The sequence below is a fragment of the Lagenorhynchus albirostris genome, chromosome 7, assembly GCF_949774975.1.
Source record: "Lagenorhynchus albirostris chromosome 7, mLagAlb1.1, whole genome shotgun sequence".
NCBI classification, from domain to species: domain Eukaryota; kingdom Metazoa; phylum Chordata; class Mammalia; order Artiodactyla; family Delphinidae; genus Lagenorhynchus; species Lagenorhynchus albirostris.
Window position 1 is genome coordinate 70,259,948 of NC_083101.1, and position 16,425 is coordinate 70,276,372.

At 42.0% G+C, this 16,425-nt stretch overlaps 1 long non-coding RNA gene and 1 pseudogene across 3 annotated transcripts in view; one reads left to right on the plus strand and one right to left on the minus strand.

Moving 5' to 3' along the window:
* LOC132523695 (uncharacterized) overlaps positions 1-16,425 on the minus strand; it is a 64,383-nt gene that overhangs the window by 13,826 nt on the left and 34,132 nt on the right. The window contains exons 1-2 of one of the 3 annotated variants that reach the window (XR_009541614.1): positions 14,009-14,373; positions 1,755-1,840 (exon numbers count right to left, since the gene is read on the minus strand). This is a non-coding gene — a long non-coding RNA (uncharacterized LOC132523695). Of the gene's footprint in view, positions 1-1,754; positions 1,841-9,304; positions 9,486-14,008; positions 14,374-16,425 lie in introns of those variants that run through there. The other 2 variants (XR_009541613.1, XR_009541612.1) reach the window with 2 other exon arrangements.
* LOC132523094 (interferon alpha-H-like) lies at positions 14,585-15,095 on the plus strand (annotated as a pseudogene).

A 16,425-nucleotide genomic window follows, 5' to 3' on the forward strand; every position in this document is an offset into this window, starting at 1 on the left:
GGAAATGAATGAGAAATGAGAGAGCTAGCTGGAGAGAGGGCACCCACAGCATGTCCTAGGACAGAGCCACCAGAAAGGACAGGAGTCTGAGGGATGCCCCGCTTAGGCTGTCTATTGGGAGCCACCACAGGTTTCACCTCAGGAAACTTGCTCTGCCCCTGTGGCTTCTGGAAGACAAGAGCTGGAGATTTAGCCTCACATGTGAGGTTCTAGCACAGCTTTCTGGACATGTTGGGAACCCTGCAGTGCCCCTGCCAAAGGGACTCTTCTGCCAGCTCCTCTATCAGTGTTCAGCGGGCAGGCCTCAGCTCTGGGGGCCTCTGAGGCTGCTCCAGCCAGGAGAAGCTTGGAACCTCAGATCCCCTAGGCACAGCCTCGGCCTCAGAATGTCTTCCAAGGGCTGCTCGTGGTCTGGGCCTGCTGGAGTCAGGACCTCCCTTCTCTGCTGCAGCTCCATGAAGATAACAGTGGTAGTAACGATTATGATATTTAATACAGAAAACTGCATATTTAATCCCCAAATCTCATCTACTAACTGGAGAATATTCATATATTTTAATAACATAGTCATGAAGAACAGAACAAACAGGTAAGCACTTTATACAAATTTAAGGCCTGGCCTTGTTAGAGTTGCCACATGGACTTGGCAAATAACACTGTCCAGAGCCCCCCAGAGTCCCAGTGCCTTAGAAATATCAAGACTGCCTCAGTGAGACCTCAAAGTGGCCCCTTTTCACTAAAGTTGAGGGGTTGGTATCTCAAACTCTCTACAGGACCAATGCTCTTTTTGGATATGCTTTTATATAATTATATCAAAGACATCACTGTACAGTTTATTTCTATATAATATTTATCATGGAAATCTTTCCAGGGCAGTTAACATAGACTGACCTAATTTTGTATTTGGGGTGTGACATAGTTTAACTGACTACTTGACAATTTTTTCAGGTGTTTTTAAACTTAAGGATCAGAGAAGTTAGCACCTCCCAAATGGGAACTCCCGGACAAAGGGTTGTCTGCAGAAATGCGAAGGAGCAGAGCCCAGGCTACGTTGCTAAGTCTGTCCCTAGCACAGAGGAGAAATCACACAGCACACCTGAAGCTCTCTCTAGAGCACCTGAATCTTAGCAAGTTGTTTGGCAGATCATAGCTACTCTGTGAAATGTATAAATAAATGATATAAATAATCGCGACTCTCATTTCACTTAGTTTCAGACTACCTCTGGTGACAGTGTTTAAGGTATAGGTAAAACAATGTTATAAAGACAAAGATAACTTGTAAAAAAAACAATAAAGTGAGGGATGGGGAAAGGGATGTTCCCTGATTTTCAGACATAATTTTCACCCAAGGAAAATCACAACACTTCATTTCAAAAACTCTTTCCAGTGTAGGGATTAGATTTACGCAAGCTTGAAACTTGCCTCAGATACAAATAGAGAAGGGGTGCCAAGTGACTTAGTAATATGGAAAAGTAATATATTATTGCAATGTTTTAAAAAATTAGAATTAATGATAAAAAACCCTTGATGAACATACAAAAATTATAAATGAAGACAAAATCTGGCACCACAATTACAAAAGCTTAAGAGTTGTACAAGTGGGGGAGGGAGGAGGGCTTCTAGCACAAAGTTAAAGTTTGACAAATGCCATGCATTCTATACATTTGTGACCAAAGAAACCTAAATGTACTTACTTGCTAAATATCTGGACACCTTTCAGACAACACTGCTAAAACAGGGTGTGATGTGCTTACCTGTGATACTGAAGCTTTTATAGTGAAAAGTTTTGGTCACTTTTCAGTCTCAATACATACAGAAGCACTTGATGAAAATTTTGACTCTGTCAAAAGAGAAAGAGGTAGCCCCATAAAAATGTGCCAACAAGGTGGTTATCATTGTTGTCAATCAAAGAAGAAATATCAAAATATTGGCCTGCCACAGAATCTTATTTTCAAACTGTGGGACAGGAAGAATATCCCCTATAATTTGGAAATGCATTAGGGATGAGATGGAGAAAATAATTAATATAAATCAGAAATTTATATGCTGTTTCTCAATAACTGTTTCAGTAAGCTAAAATTAAATTAAGATGGTAATTCTCTCAATTGAAAATGAGATAAGAAGTAATTCTGACAAAATTATTGTTGAATTTGCTTTCAAAAGCCCAGTACATTTTAACAAATTGTGGTTTTGGTATAAGTAAAATGTTTACAGCTACAGTAATCTGAGTTTTAATACACCCACTTTTCAATACTTTTAAACTACTATAACGTTGTATAAGAAATGAACCATTGGCGGAGATCACCTTCCTCCCCACAGATACACCAGAAATACATCTACGCGTAGAACAACTCCTGCGGAGCACCTACTGAACGCTGGCAGAAGACCTCAGACCTCCCAAAAGGCAAGGAACCCCCCACGTACCTGGTTAGGGCAAAAGAAAAAAAATAAACAGAGACAAAAGGATAGGGACGGGTCCTGCACCAGCGGGAGGGAGCTGTGAAGGAGGAAAAGTGTCCACACACTAGGAAGCCCCTTCGCGGGCGGAGACTGCGGGTGGCGGAGTGGGGGAACTTCGGAGCCGCGGGGGAGAGCACAGCAACAGGGGTGCGGAGGGCAAAGCGGAGAGATTCCAGCGCAGAGGATCGGGGCCGACCGGCACTCACCAACCGAGAAGCTTGTCTGCTCGCCCGCCGGGGCGGGCGGGGCTGGGAGCTGAGGCTCCGGCTTGGTCGGAGCGCCGGGAGAGGACTGGGGTTGGCAGCGTGAACACAGCCTGCAGGGCGTTAGTGCACCGCGGCTAGCCGGGAGGGAGTCCGGGGAAAAGTCTGGACCTGCCGAAGAGGCAAGAGACTTTTTCTTCCCTCTTTGTTTCCTGGTGTGCGAGGAGAGGGGATTAAGAGCGCTGCTTAAGGGAGCTCCAGAGACGGGCGCGAGCCGCGGCTAGAAGTGCGGACCCCAGAGACAGACATGAGACGCTAAGGCCGCTGCTGCCGCCACCAAGAAGCCTGTGTGCGAACACAGGTCACTATCCACACCCTCCTTCCAGGGAGCCTGTGCAGCCCGCCACTGCCAGGGTCCCGGGATCCAGGAACAACTCCCCCGGGAGAACGCACAGCACACCTCAGGCTGGCAACGTCACGCCGGCCTCTGCCGCCGCAGGCCCGCCCCACACTCCGTGATCCTCCCTACCCCCGGCCTGAGTGAGCCAGAGCCTCCGAATCAGCGGCTCCTTTAACCCTGTCCTGTCTGAACAAAGAACAGACGCCCTCCGGCGACCTACACGCAGAGGTGGGGCCAAATCCAAAGCTGAGCCCCTGGGAGCTGTGAGAACAAAGAAGAGAAAGGGAAATCTCTCCCAGCAGCCTCAGAAGCAGCGGATTAAAGCTCCACAATCAACTTGATGTACCCTGCATCTGTGGAATACATGAATAAACAACGAATCATCCCAAATTAAGGAGCCGTGTGGATGAAAGGCTCTTGGTGCTGCAGCCAGGAGTTAGTGCTGTGCCTCTGAGGTGGGAGAGCCAACTTCAGGACACTAGTCCACAAGAGACCTCCCAGCTGCACATAATATCAAATGACGAAAATCTCCCAGAGATCTCCATCTCAACACCAGCACCCAGCTTCACTCAACCACCAGCAAGCTACAGTGCTGGACATCCTATGCCAAACAACTAGCAAGACAGGAACACAACCCCACCCATTAGCAGAGAGGCTACCTAAAATCATAATAAGTTCACAGACACCCCAAAACACACTACCAGACGTGGACCTGCCCACCAGAAAGACAAGATCCAGCCTCATCCACCAGAACACAGGCAGTAGTTCCCTCCACCAGGAAGCCTACACAACCCACTGAACCAACCTTAGCCACTGGGGACAGACACCAAAAACAACGGGAACTACAAACCTGCAGCCTGCAAAAAGGAGACCCCAAACACATTTTGCTTATCTAGCAAAATGAAAAGACAGAAAAACACACAGCAGATGAAGGAGCAAGATAAAAACCCACCGGACCTAACAAATGAAGAGGAAATAGGCAGTCTACCTGAAAAAGAATTCAGAATAATGATAGTAAAGATGATCCAAAATCTTGGAAATAGAATAGACAAAATGCAAGAAACAGTTAACAAGGACCTAGAAGAACTAAAGATGAAACAAACAATGATGAACAACACAATAAATGAAATGAAAAATACTCTAGATGGGATCAATAGCAGAATAACTGAGGCAGAAGAACGGATAAGTGACCTAGAAGATAAAATAGTGGAAATAACTAATGCAGAGCAGAATAAAGAAAAAAGAATGAAAAGAACTGAGGACAGTCTCAGAGACCTCTGGGACAACATTAAACGCACCAACATTAGAATTATAGGAGTTCCAGAAGAAGAAAAGAAAAAGAAAGGGACTGAGAAAATATTTGAAGAGATTATAATTGAAAACTTCCCTAATATGGGAAAGGAAATAGTTAATCAAGTCCAGGAAGCCCAGAGAGTCCCATACAGGATAAATCCAAGGAGAAATACACCAAGACACATATTAATCAAACTGTCAAAAATTAAATACAAAGAAAGCATATTAAAAGCAGCAAGGGAAAAACAACAAATAACACAAGGGAATCCCCATAAGGTTAACAGCTGATCTTTCAGCAGAAACTCTGCAAGCCAGAAGGGAGTGGCAGGACATATTGAAAGTGTTGAAGGAGAAAAACCTGCAACCAAGATTACTCTACCCAGCAAGGATCTCATTCAGATTTGATGGAGAAATTAAAACCTTTACAGACAAGCAAAAGCTGAGAGTTCAGCATCACCAAACCAGCTCTACAACAACTGCTAAAGGAACTTCTCTAGGCAAGAAACACAAAAGAAGGAAAACACCTACAATAACGAACCCAAAACAATTAAGAAAATGGGAATGGGAACACACATATCGATAATTACCTTAAATGTAAATGGACTAAATGCTCCCACCAAAAGACACAGATTAGCTGAATGGATACAAAAACAAGATGCATATATTTGCTGTCTACAAGAGACCCACTTCAGACCTAGAGACACATACAGACTGAAAGTAAGGGGATGGAAAAAGGTATTTCATGCAAATGGAAACCAAAAGAAAGCTGGAGTAGCAATTCTCATATCAGACAAAATAGACTTTAAAATAAAGATTATTAGAAGAGACAAAGAAGGACACTACATAATGATCAAGGGATCGATCCAAGAAGATATAACAATTGTAAATATTTATGCACCCAACATAGGAGCACCTCAATACATAAGGCAAATACTAACAGCCATAAAAGGGGAAATTGACAGTAACACATTCATAGTAGGGGACTTTAACACCCCACTTTCACCAATGGACAGATCATCCAAAATGAAAATAAATAAGGAAACACAAGCTTTAAATGATACATTAAACAAGATGGACTTCATTGATATTTATAGGACATTCCATCCAAAAACAACAGAATACACATTTTTCTCAAGTGCTCATGGAACATTCTCCAGGATAGATCATATCTTGGGTCACAAATCAAGCCTTGGTAAATTTAAGAAAATTGAAATTGTATCAAGTATCTTTTCCGACCACAACGCTATGAGACTAGATATCAATTACAGGAAAAGATCTATAAAAAATACAAACACATGGAGGCTAAACAATACACTACTTAATAACGAAGTGATCACTGAAGAAATCAAAGAGGAAATCAAAAAATACCTAGAAACAAATGACAATGGAGACACAACGACTCAAAATCTATGGGATGCAGCAAAAGCAGTTTTAAGAGGGAAGTCTATAGCAATACAATCCTACCTTAAGAAACAGGAAACATCTTGAATAAACAACCTAACTTTGCACCTAAAGCAATTAGAGAAAGAAGAACAAAAAAACCCCAAAGTTAGCAGAAGGAAAGAAATCATAAAAATCAGATCAGAAATAAATGAAAAAGAACTGAAGGAAACGATAGCAAAGATCAATAAAACTAAAAGCTGGTTCTTTGAAAGGATAAACAAAATTGATAAACCATTAGCCAGACTCATCAAGGAAGAAAGGGAGAAGACTCAAATCAATAGAATTAGAAATGAAAAAGGAGAAGTAACAACTGACACTGCAGAAATACAAAAGATCATGAGAGATTACTACAAGCAACTCTATGCCAATAAAATGGACAACCTGGAAGAAATGGACAAATTCTTAGAAAGGCACAACCTGCCAAGACTGAATCAGGAAGAAATAGAAAATATGAACAGACCAATCACAAGCACTGAAATTGAAACTGTGATTAAAAATCTTCCAACAAGCAAAAGCCCAGGACCAGATGGCTTCACAGGCGAATTCTGTCAAACATTTAGAGAAGAGCTATCACCTATCCTTCTCAAACTCTTCCAAAATATAGCAGAGGGAGGAACACTCCCAAACTCATTCTACAAGGCCACCATCACCCTGATACCAAAACCAGACAAGGATGTCACGAAGAAAGAAAACTACAGGCCAATATCACTGATGAACATAGATGCAAAAATCCTCAACAAAATACTAGCAAACAGAATCCAACAGCACATTAAATGGATCATACACCATGATCAAGTGGGGTTTATGCCAGGAATGCAAGGATTCTTCAATATACGCAAATCAATCAACGTGATACACCATATTAACAAATTGAAGGAGAAAAACCTTATGATCATCTCAATAGATGCAGAGAAAGCTTTTGACAAAATTCAACACCCATTTATGATAAAAACCCTGCAGAAAGTAGGCATAGAGGGAACTTTCCTCAACATAATAAAGGCCATATATGACAAACCCACAGCCAACATCATACTCAATGGTGAAAAACTGAAAGCATTTCCACTAAGATCAGGAACAAGACAAGGTTGCCCACTCTCACCACTCTTATTCAACATAGTTTTGGAAGTTTTAGCCACAGCAATCAGAGAAGAAAAGGAAATAAAAGGAATCCAAATCGGAAAAGAAGAAGTAAAGCTGTCACTTTTTGCAGATGACATGATACTATACATACAGAATCCTAAAGATGCTACCAGAAAACTACTAGAGCTAATCAATGAATTTGGTAAAGTAGCAGGATACAAAATTAATGCACAGAAATCTCTGGCATTCCTATACACTAAGGATGAAAAATCTGAAAGTGAAATCAAGAAAACACTCCCATTTACCATTGCAACAAAAAGAATAAAATATCTAGGAATAAACCTACCTAAGCAGACAAAAGACCTGTATGCAGAAAATTATAAGACACTGATGAAAGAAATTAAAGATGATACAAATAGATGGAGAGATATACCATGTTCTTGGATTGGAAGAATCAACATTGTGAAAATGACTATACTACCCAAAGCAATCTACAGATTCAATGCAATCCCTATCAAACTACCACTGGCATTTTTCACAGAACTAGAACAAAAAATTACACAATTTGTATGGAAACCCAAAAGACCCCGAAGAGCCAAAGCAATCTTGAGAATGAAAAACGGAGCTGGAGGAATCAGGCTGCCTGACTTCAGACTATACTACAAAGCTACAGTAATCAAGACAGTATGGTACTGGCACAAAAACAGAAATATAGATCAATGGAACAGGATAGAAAGCCCAGAGATAAACCCACGCACCTATGGTCACCTTATCTTTGATAAAGGAGGCAGGAATGTACAGTGGAGAAAGGACAGCCTCTTCAATAAGTGGTGCTGGGAAAACTGGACAGGTACATGTAAAAATATGAGATTAGATCACTCCCTAACACCATACACAAAAATAAGCTCAAAATGGATTAAAGACCTAAACGTAAGGCCAGAAACTATCAAACTCTTAGAGGAAAACATAGGCAGGACACTCTATGACATAAATCACAGCAAGGTCCTTTTTGACCCACCTCCTAGAGAAATGGAAATAAAAACAAACAAATGGGACCTAATGAAACTTAAAAGCTTTTGTGCAGCAAAGGAAACCATAAAGAAGACCAAAAGACAACCCTCAGAATGGGAGAAAATATTTGCAAATGAAGCAAATGACAAAGGATTACTCTCCAAAATTTATAAGCAGCTCATGCAGCTTAATAACAAAAAAACAAACAACCCAATCCAAAAATGGGCAGAAGACCTAAATAGACATTTCTCCAAAGAAGATATACAGACTTCCAACAAACACATGAAAGAATGCTCAACATCACTAATCATTAGAGAAAAGCAAATCAAAACTACAATGAGATATCATCTCACACCAGTCAGAATGGCCATCATCAAAAAATCTAGAAACAATAAATGCTGGAGAGGGTGTGGAGAAAAGGGAACCCTCTTACACTGTTGGTGGGAATGTAAATTGATACCCCCACTGTGGAGAACAGTATGGAGGTTCCTTAAAAAACTACAAATAGAACTACCATATGACCCAGCAATCCCACTACTGGGCATATACCCTGAGAAAACCATAATTCAAAAAGAGTCATGTACCAAAATGTTCATTGCAGCTCTATTTACAATAGCCCAGAGATGGAAACAACCTAAGTGTCCATCATCAGATGAATGGATAAAGAAGATGTGGCACATATATACAATGGAATATTACTCAGCCATAAAAAGAAACAAAATTGAGCTATTTGTAATGAGGTGGATAGACCAAGAGTCTGTCATACAGAGTGAAGTAAGTCAGAAAGAGAGAGACAAATACCGTACGCTAACATATATATATGGAATTTAAGGAAAAAAATGTCATGAAAAACCTAGGGGTGAAACAGGAATAAAGACACAGACTTACTAGAGAATGGACTTGAGGCTATGGGGATGGGGAAGGGTAAACTGTGACAAAGCGAGAGAGAGGCATGGACATATATACACTACCAAACGTAAGGTAGATAGCTAGTGGGAAGCAGCCGCATAGCACAGGGAGATCAGCTCGGTGCTTTGTGACCGCCTGGAGGGGTGGGATAGGGAGGGTGGGAGGGAGGGAGACGTAAGCGGGAAGAGATATGGGAACATATGTATATATATAACTGATTCATTTTGTTGTGAAGCTGAAACTAACATACCATTGTAAAGCAATTATACTCCAATAAAGATGTTAAAATGAAAAAAAAAAGGAATGAACCATTAGAATTTAATTAAATCATTGTAATAAAATTCGTGTCCAGATTGTAGATGCGTTTCTCCTTTCCCTGAATTCGACTTTCTTCCCAGAAACAGTACTGAAATCTGAAAACATACCACGACATGCTCTGATTTCGAGCCGTCAATCCCTGCATAAATGGGCACCGGCGTCAACCGGTCTGGCTAAAAGCTCCTACCAGGAAGGGAAGGATGGACGCAGGGGCAGGCGCAGAAATGAAAGGCTCTGTGCGAAGCCGCGGCAAAGCTCCCCTCCGCAGTCAGGCCCGAAAAGGAAGTTTCCTCTCTGCTCTCGCGGCCCCACGAGCTCCCTGGGCCCCGGCGGCGTCTTTCCTGGGCCGGGGCTCCTGCAGACGTCGACGCCCGGGTTCTTCCCGTGCGCACTGCGCGGGAGTTCGCGGAGCTAGACCCGGAGGCTGGTCCCGCTGGGTGGGCGGTGCCCGTCGGTCCTTTGGGGCGAGTTCGGGCGCCCCCTCCCGGCCGCTCCGGCGCAGCGAAGGCAGCTTTGAGGGCTTTGCCTCGCGGAGGACCTGAGCTCCCTTTCACGGTGGTCCAGGTGAAGCGCTGAATTTCTGGACTCCTGATCTCGCTGCTGATGGCCGTGGGGATGCTCTGCTCCATCCCTCACATTTTACCCGTTAGTATACATCGTCTTATATTCTTCCAATCATTTCCCATATCCATGTAAGTTGGTAGAGTTAAGTATTTGTTGCCTGAATCCACCAGAGCTTTGGTGGCGTCTACAGAGGACTCCTTGAAATGTTTGTAATCCAATCTGGTGCAGGGGTCAAAACTCTCAAGGGTCTTGTCTACATGCAGCTCATAAATTTATGGTGAGAATTAATTTAACAATATATATGAATCATCTTGGACAATTAAATATGATTATTTTATAATTATTAGAATTATTAATTTTGTTGATCACATTTAGACTCTCAGAAATAATTACCAGTTGAAAGTTTTACTTTGCTTATTATGTAAAATAATCAGGATACTTTGCAATTTGTTCAACTCATCTAGAAATTTGTAGGTGGACAAAAATTAATGAAAATATAGGAAATTTGTAACAGCGAGGTATGAGACAACAAAGGAATATCAATATGTTACAAGAAAAGTATAGGGCTTTCCAGAAAATAAGGGATGGTTCAACACATGCAGTTTGCACAGGTGTCTTTGGTGTGGATAGGGAAGTGGAGTTTGGAATCTGACATATTAGGTTTTGAAACCTGGATTTGCCATTTACTTATCAGATTGTTTTATTCACATAAAGCCTTAGCAGGTGGCTCTTTGGAAATGAGAATATTAACACTCACCAACTATGTTGGAAAGATTAAGTGAGTCCCTTATAAGAGCTACGGAATTTGTAGTTTCTGTCATCATCATTTTTGAAAAAGACTAAAAGTCTGTGTGATTTGTCTGGTAGGTCCTTGGTAATTATGTTCACAGTAACATTTAATTAGTAATCAATTCAGGATTAATGTGTCGTAAAGAGTGAGGGCAGCATCAAGGAAAGTTTACTCACTGCTCTCGCGGCCCCACTCGCTCCCTGCGCCCCGGCGGAGCCTCGCCCGGGCCTGGGCTCCTGCCCACGGCAACGGCCGTGTTCTCCCCGTGTATGCAGCGCCCGAGTCCGCGGTACTGGACTGGGAGGCGGGTCCCACTGGGTGGGCGGTGTCGGTCGGTCCCTTACGGCGAGTTCGGGCGCCGCTCCTGGCCGCTGCGGCGCAGGGAAAAGAGCTTTGCGCGTTGTTGAGCTGTAGCCCTGGCGCTGTTTCACTGAAACGCTGAATTTGCGGATTCTTGGTCTCTCAGAGGATGGCAATGGTGATGATCAGCTCCATCCATCACATTTTACAGGGCTGGAGAACATCATCCTCGGTGTCATCAGTGAAGAGGCTGGCAGGCCTCTGGTGAGCTTGGTGATGCTGCAGATGTCTGGCTGTGGCGGCCTTTATCCAGCTGTGCTGAAAATCTTCCCACAAATTAGATTCTTAATTAGGCCAGAATTGTCATTTTCTGTACTTATCTCAATTTTGTTTCCTCACTTTAAAAAAAATTCTCTTCTATTTTGGGCATCAGAGAATGTCATATCTTCAATGCTTTTTTTGTATTATTACACTGGAAATTAAATATATTCATGGAAAATGACAGAAGACTCAATCCAACAGGATGTAGTCATCTAAGTGAGTCAACTCAGGTTGAAATAAAAACCTGAGGCTCAGTCTAACTCCGTTTTTTAAGTCTAATAAGAGAACTTAGACGTTTGACCCTGTACTCTATTTTGACATTTCTTAAATTGTACCAAAATATATCTAGCCACACCTCTCTGCATTTCTTTTTTAAGGGTCTAATACATAAGATTTGAATTCTTCCACAATTATTTACAGAACTATAGCTCTCGTTTTCTGACATAGTCTGCAGATAATGGTGGCATAATACTGAACAACAAGGGTTAATTCATACAGACCTCTTTATTCTGTCACCAAAAATGTTCTGACTGCACATATATGTGACAATGTGCTTGGCAATGTGGATTCCAGGAAAGTAAGGCAGGGATGGTGACTGCCCTCCAGGGAGCAGGGAGGACAGACTTTAGAGGCAGGATTAGGATGCAGAAAGCAGCACGTGCTCAGTGCAGCTGAGGGCCAGTGCTCAGAGCTGATGAAGAGGAGGGCCTGGGAGCAGCAGAAGGCTCCACTCTGTCAAAGGTCTGTGGCTCCTGAATTTAAATGACATCAGACTTTCACTTCCTCTTTTAAAAAATTGAGTAAACTTTAGTAGTGGTCACACAGGACATTGCATAGATCAAATAAAATAAAGTCTGCAAGTTACAGGCTGAGAATCCAAACAGAGTGAATGATAGCAGCCTTTTGTATTAATACATCAAATAGTAACCTGTATAGTCCACCCTCGGCCCAGCCAAGAGAAGCTCTGACTGCAGGTCCCTTAACACTGTCAGGGGTCTGCACGTTGAGGCCCCAAGTGCAAACTCTAGGAGGATTGCCTGCAGGACCATGAAGGAGCAGAGCCCAAGTTTCCACCCTTAGAGCAGTACCTAGTACATTATGGAGAGAAATCTTACAGTAATTGAAGCTCTTTGCAGAGAACCAGCATCTATGAAAGTTGTCTGATAAAATATAGCTGCTCTGTGAATACTGTAAATGAGATAAGCAGTCCCTTTCCTCATTCTGAGTTAGTTTCAGACCACCTCTGATGCTAATTTTTAAGACACAGATTAAATTATACTTCAAAAACAAACTCATAGAAAAAGAAATCAGATTTGTGGTTACCAAAGGGCAGGGGTTGGGGAGATAGGAAATCAGATGAAGGCAGTCTGAAGTATTTTTTTTCTTAAAAAGTAAAGAGACACAGATTTTTAAAAAGAAGATTTAGAGAGAAGGAAAATGGTTAAAATGTATATATATGGTCTGCATGTTGAGTCCCCCAAATGCAAACTCTAGGAGAGGGATTGCCCACAGGACTGTGAAGCAGTCTTAGAGAGGTGCCTGGTACATTATGGAAAGAAATCTTAACAGCCCTTGAATAATTTTGCAGAGAACCAGCATCTAGGAAAATTGTCTCACACACACACGAAAAATGACTGCTCTGTGAATAGTATAAATGAATAGTACCTCATCCTTAGTTAGTCTCAGACCACCTCTGGTGATATTATTTTAAGACAAAGATTGTTTTAAACCTTAAAGAGACCAGGAAATTGGTTATAAAATGTAGATGGGGGAGAGGGTGACAGGACTTTCACCTATACTTTCATCCAGGGAAGTACTTTCTCAACAGTACTTCAAAAGCTATTTCCTAGGTTAGTTTTAGGGTTAAGTGAAAAGGACTTTCTTTAAGCATGGAATGTAGGAAGGCACCAAATCTAAGATGTCAAGATAAATAATATTTTAATTCAATATTTAAAAATGAAAATGACAAAACATGCCTGCTGAACAAAATATCAAAATTTTAAATAAAGACAAGAAATGACCCTGCATTTGCATGACTGTGAGTGTCTTACAAAGGAAGGTTTCACGTTGCCAATGAAATCTGGGCAATTTTCCTTTAATCTATGAAATTCTTACCAAAGAAAATGAAAAGATCAGACCTGGTAAATGTCCTCAATGCTTTGTACAGCACACTAACTCTTCTTTGTTCCTTCCTTCCTTCCTTCCTCCCTCTTTCCTTCCTTCTTTCTTTCTTTCCTTCCTTCCTTCTTTCTTTCTTTCTTTTTTTTCTCTCTCTTTCTTTCTTCTTTTTTGGGTGCGCCACACTCCATGCGGGATCTTAGTTCCCCCACCAGGGATCGAACCCACATGCCTTGCATTAGAAGCACAGAGTCTTAACCACTGCCCTTTTCTTTCTACAATGCAATCAAGATGGGTTCCTGGGAGAGGTGTTTCAGAAACCCGGGTTAAATAAAAATTATTTAAGACTGTCACAGAGTCACGAGAAATTGTCAAGTATAGAAGTGACCTTGAATATATTAATGAGTTTGCTTCCATTTGCTAAGAGAGTAAAATTATATTCTTGTTTTAGTATAAATTATAGTTTAAATAGAGTTTAATAAAATGCTGTGTTTTGATACTCATATATATTTTAATATCCTATATCTAATATTTAAAATATTTTCATTAAATATTTCAAAATATAAAAAATTAAAAAATATTTAAGTTACACATAATATAAATTAAATATAAATTAAATTTAAAATTTTCAAAATAAAATGCTGTGAGTTTTAAAATATTTCCACTTTTTAGTTATTCAGTACTTCCTCCCCCACGTTAACGCTGTATCCTTGAAAGACACCATGAAGTCCCAGAGCATCTACAGAGGCGCTCAGCTCCCGCGTCCTCGGCCCCGGTGGTGCCCGCGCTCCGACTCACCCCCAGGGCGTCCCCACCCTGTCCGGGCGTCCCATCGCCGCCGCCGCGTTCCCCTTTCTCTGGGCCGTCGCAGCACAGCGCCAGAAACGAGCCCGAATCTGTAAAATCGGCCCCAGCTCGCTCTGATTCCCAGCTTCAAACCTCAGAAAACGGCTTCTTTCTTCAAAATGGACTCGCTCAAGTTTCTGTGCGAAAATAAAGCACAAAACTCAGGGGCAGCCCCGAAAATACAAGGTTCCAGCTTCCAACCAGACAAAAATGTCGCTGGCGCGGCCGCGACAAAGTTCCTTCCTCAGCCCTCTGGGCTTCCGAAATGAATGTTTTTCTCTCACTATTAAAGCAGCACAAAGTTGGTCTCTGAGGCTTCAACGCCTTTTCTCTCGAGCTGCCAGACCCGCTGAAAACTGCAGACTCTCAGAAATCGGCGTTTCCCTAACAAAATCGATTTAAAAAAGACATCCTGCGCCCTCTTGCGGCCGCCTAGAGAAGCGCGCTGTCCCAGGACCCAGGGAAGGAACCTTTTGCTGATTGTTTAGCAGTGCCCGCCCGCTGCCCTGTGGCTCACTGAAATTCTCAATGGCCCAGATCTATTTGCTAGTGACAGGAGTGATGCTCTGCTCCATCCCTGCTTGCTCTCTTGGCAACAAAGAAATCTTCATATATTTAAGACAGATGAAGAGGATCCCCTTTCAGTCGTGCCTAGAGGACAGAACCGACTTCAAAGTTCCTTGGAAAAGAGAGAGTATCACCCAAATCCAGACGACTCAAGGCACCCGTTTATTGTCAACTGATGCTCCAACAGAACTTCAACCTCTTCACCACGGAGGGCAGCCATGCTGCTTGGAACAACACCCTCCTCGATAAACTTCTCTCTAACCTTGATCAGAGGCTGGACCGACTGGAGCAGCTGAAAAAAGGCAATCTAGATTGTCTCGGTTTGGGACTTGCTGCCCAGGAGTATTTCCACGGAATCCATCTCTACCTGAAGGCAAAGGAATACAGCCCCTGTGCCTGGGAGGTTGTCAGAGTGGAAACTGAAAGGTCCTTTCCTTCATGTAAGAATCCTCAAAGAAATGTCAACAAATAAAATGAAAATTATATTTGTGACACTCTCTAATCAGATTAGTGTTTGCTTAGTGTTCCAAAGCAATCTTGACTCATATTTCCTCACAAGCTGATAAATGTCTGAAATGAAAATCATACTTTTACAAAAATATATTTAGACAGAAGAACACAATCTCTTTTCTTAAATAAACAATTTCATAATAATAAAAGGCCTGTTTAGGTTTTTTGGGGGTATTGCTATTTTCAACCTATGAAGTTTATTTTCTTTTTGTGTAAAGTTTTTGGGATAGTATGTTGTTAAAGGTATTTGTCAGTTAACTTAATGCTGGCTGCTGTAACAGGTAAACAGCAAACTGTCAGGAATTTGATCATAATAGAAATGTATCTTTTCTTCTTTTAAGGGCACAATGCAGGCCTTCCTGATCAGGTGAATATTCTGGTTGGCTCTGCTCCAAAGAGTGATTCGAGGACATGGGTACCCACTGTTGTGTGGATTTTTCCATCAACAGGTGACTCCAAATTTGTCTGTAGTACTTGAATCTATTCCACTCAGTGGTAAAGGGAAAAAGTCTGGCGGACCGCGTGGATGTTTTCAAGGGCCAGCACTATACAGGGCAAGAGCACTTCTGCTCATATTGTGTGGCCTGGATTTATCCTCATGGTAATCTAATTGCAAAGAAGTTGGGAAATTATTGGATGACTAATGGATGAGGAGACAAGTTCAGGGCATGAGACCACTTTTCATCTTTACACTATTTGTCCTAGTGAAGTTCTGGGTGGGGTGGAGGGGAACAACTAATGTTCTTGCTTGCACACACTTCATTAAAAACAATCTGACAAAAAATTCTTATTCCACAGTTTCAGCTTGGGGAAGATGATATGGATGTGACTCAGAGTTCACAGCATCATAGACTATTTGAAAGAAACATTCAAGTTGATGCCCAAAGGCATGGCCTATGAGGAAAATATCCACAAGTGTAGACACATTACAAGTTGTTTCCTTATTTCCTGAGGGAGACAAGAAAAGAATGATCAGTCAGCTCCTTGCAAGTACTTGAGAATCACTGAGTGAAGAGTGAGTCTTCCACTCACCAGATCTTCCAAATATTAGAAATGCAAACTTGAAGAAAATATTCCTGCAAACAATCTTTAAAAAAATACCTCACACAAGCTTTCCTGGTGGCACAGTTGTTAAGAATCCGTCTGCCAATGCAGGGGACACGGGCTCAAGCCCTGGTCCGGGAAGATCCCACGTGCCATGGAGCAACTAAGCCTGTGCGCCACAACTACTGAGCCTGTGCTCTAGAGCCCACGAGCCACAACTACTGAGCCCACGTGCCACAACTACTGAA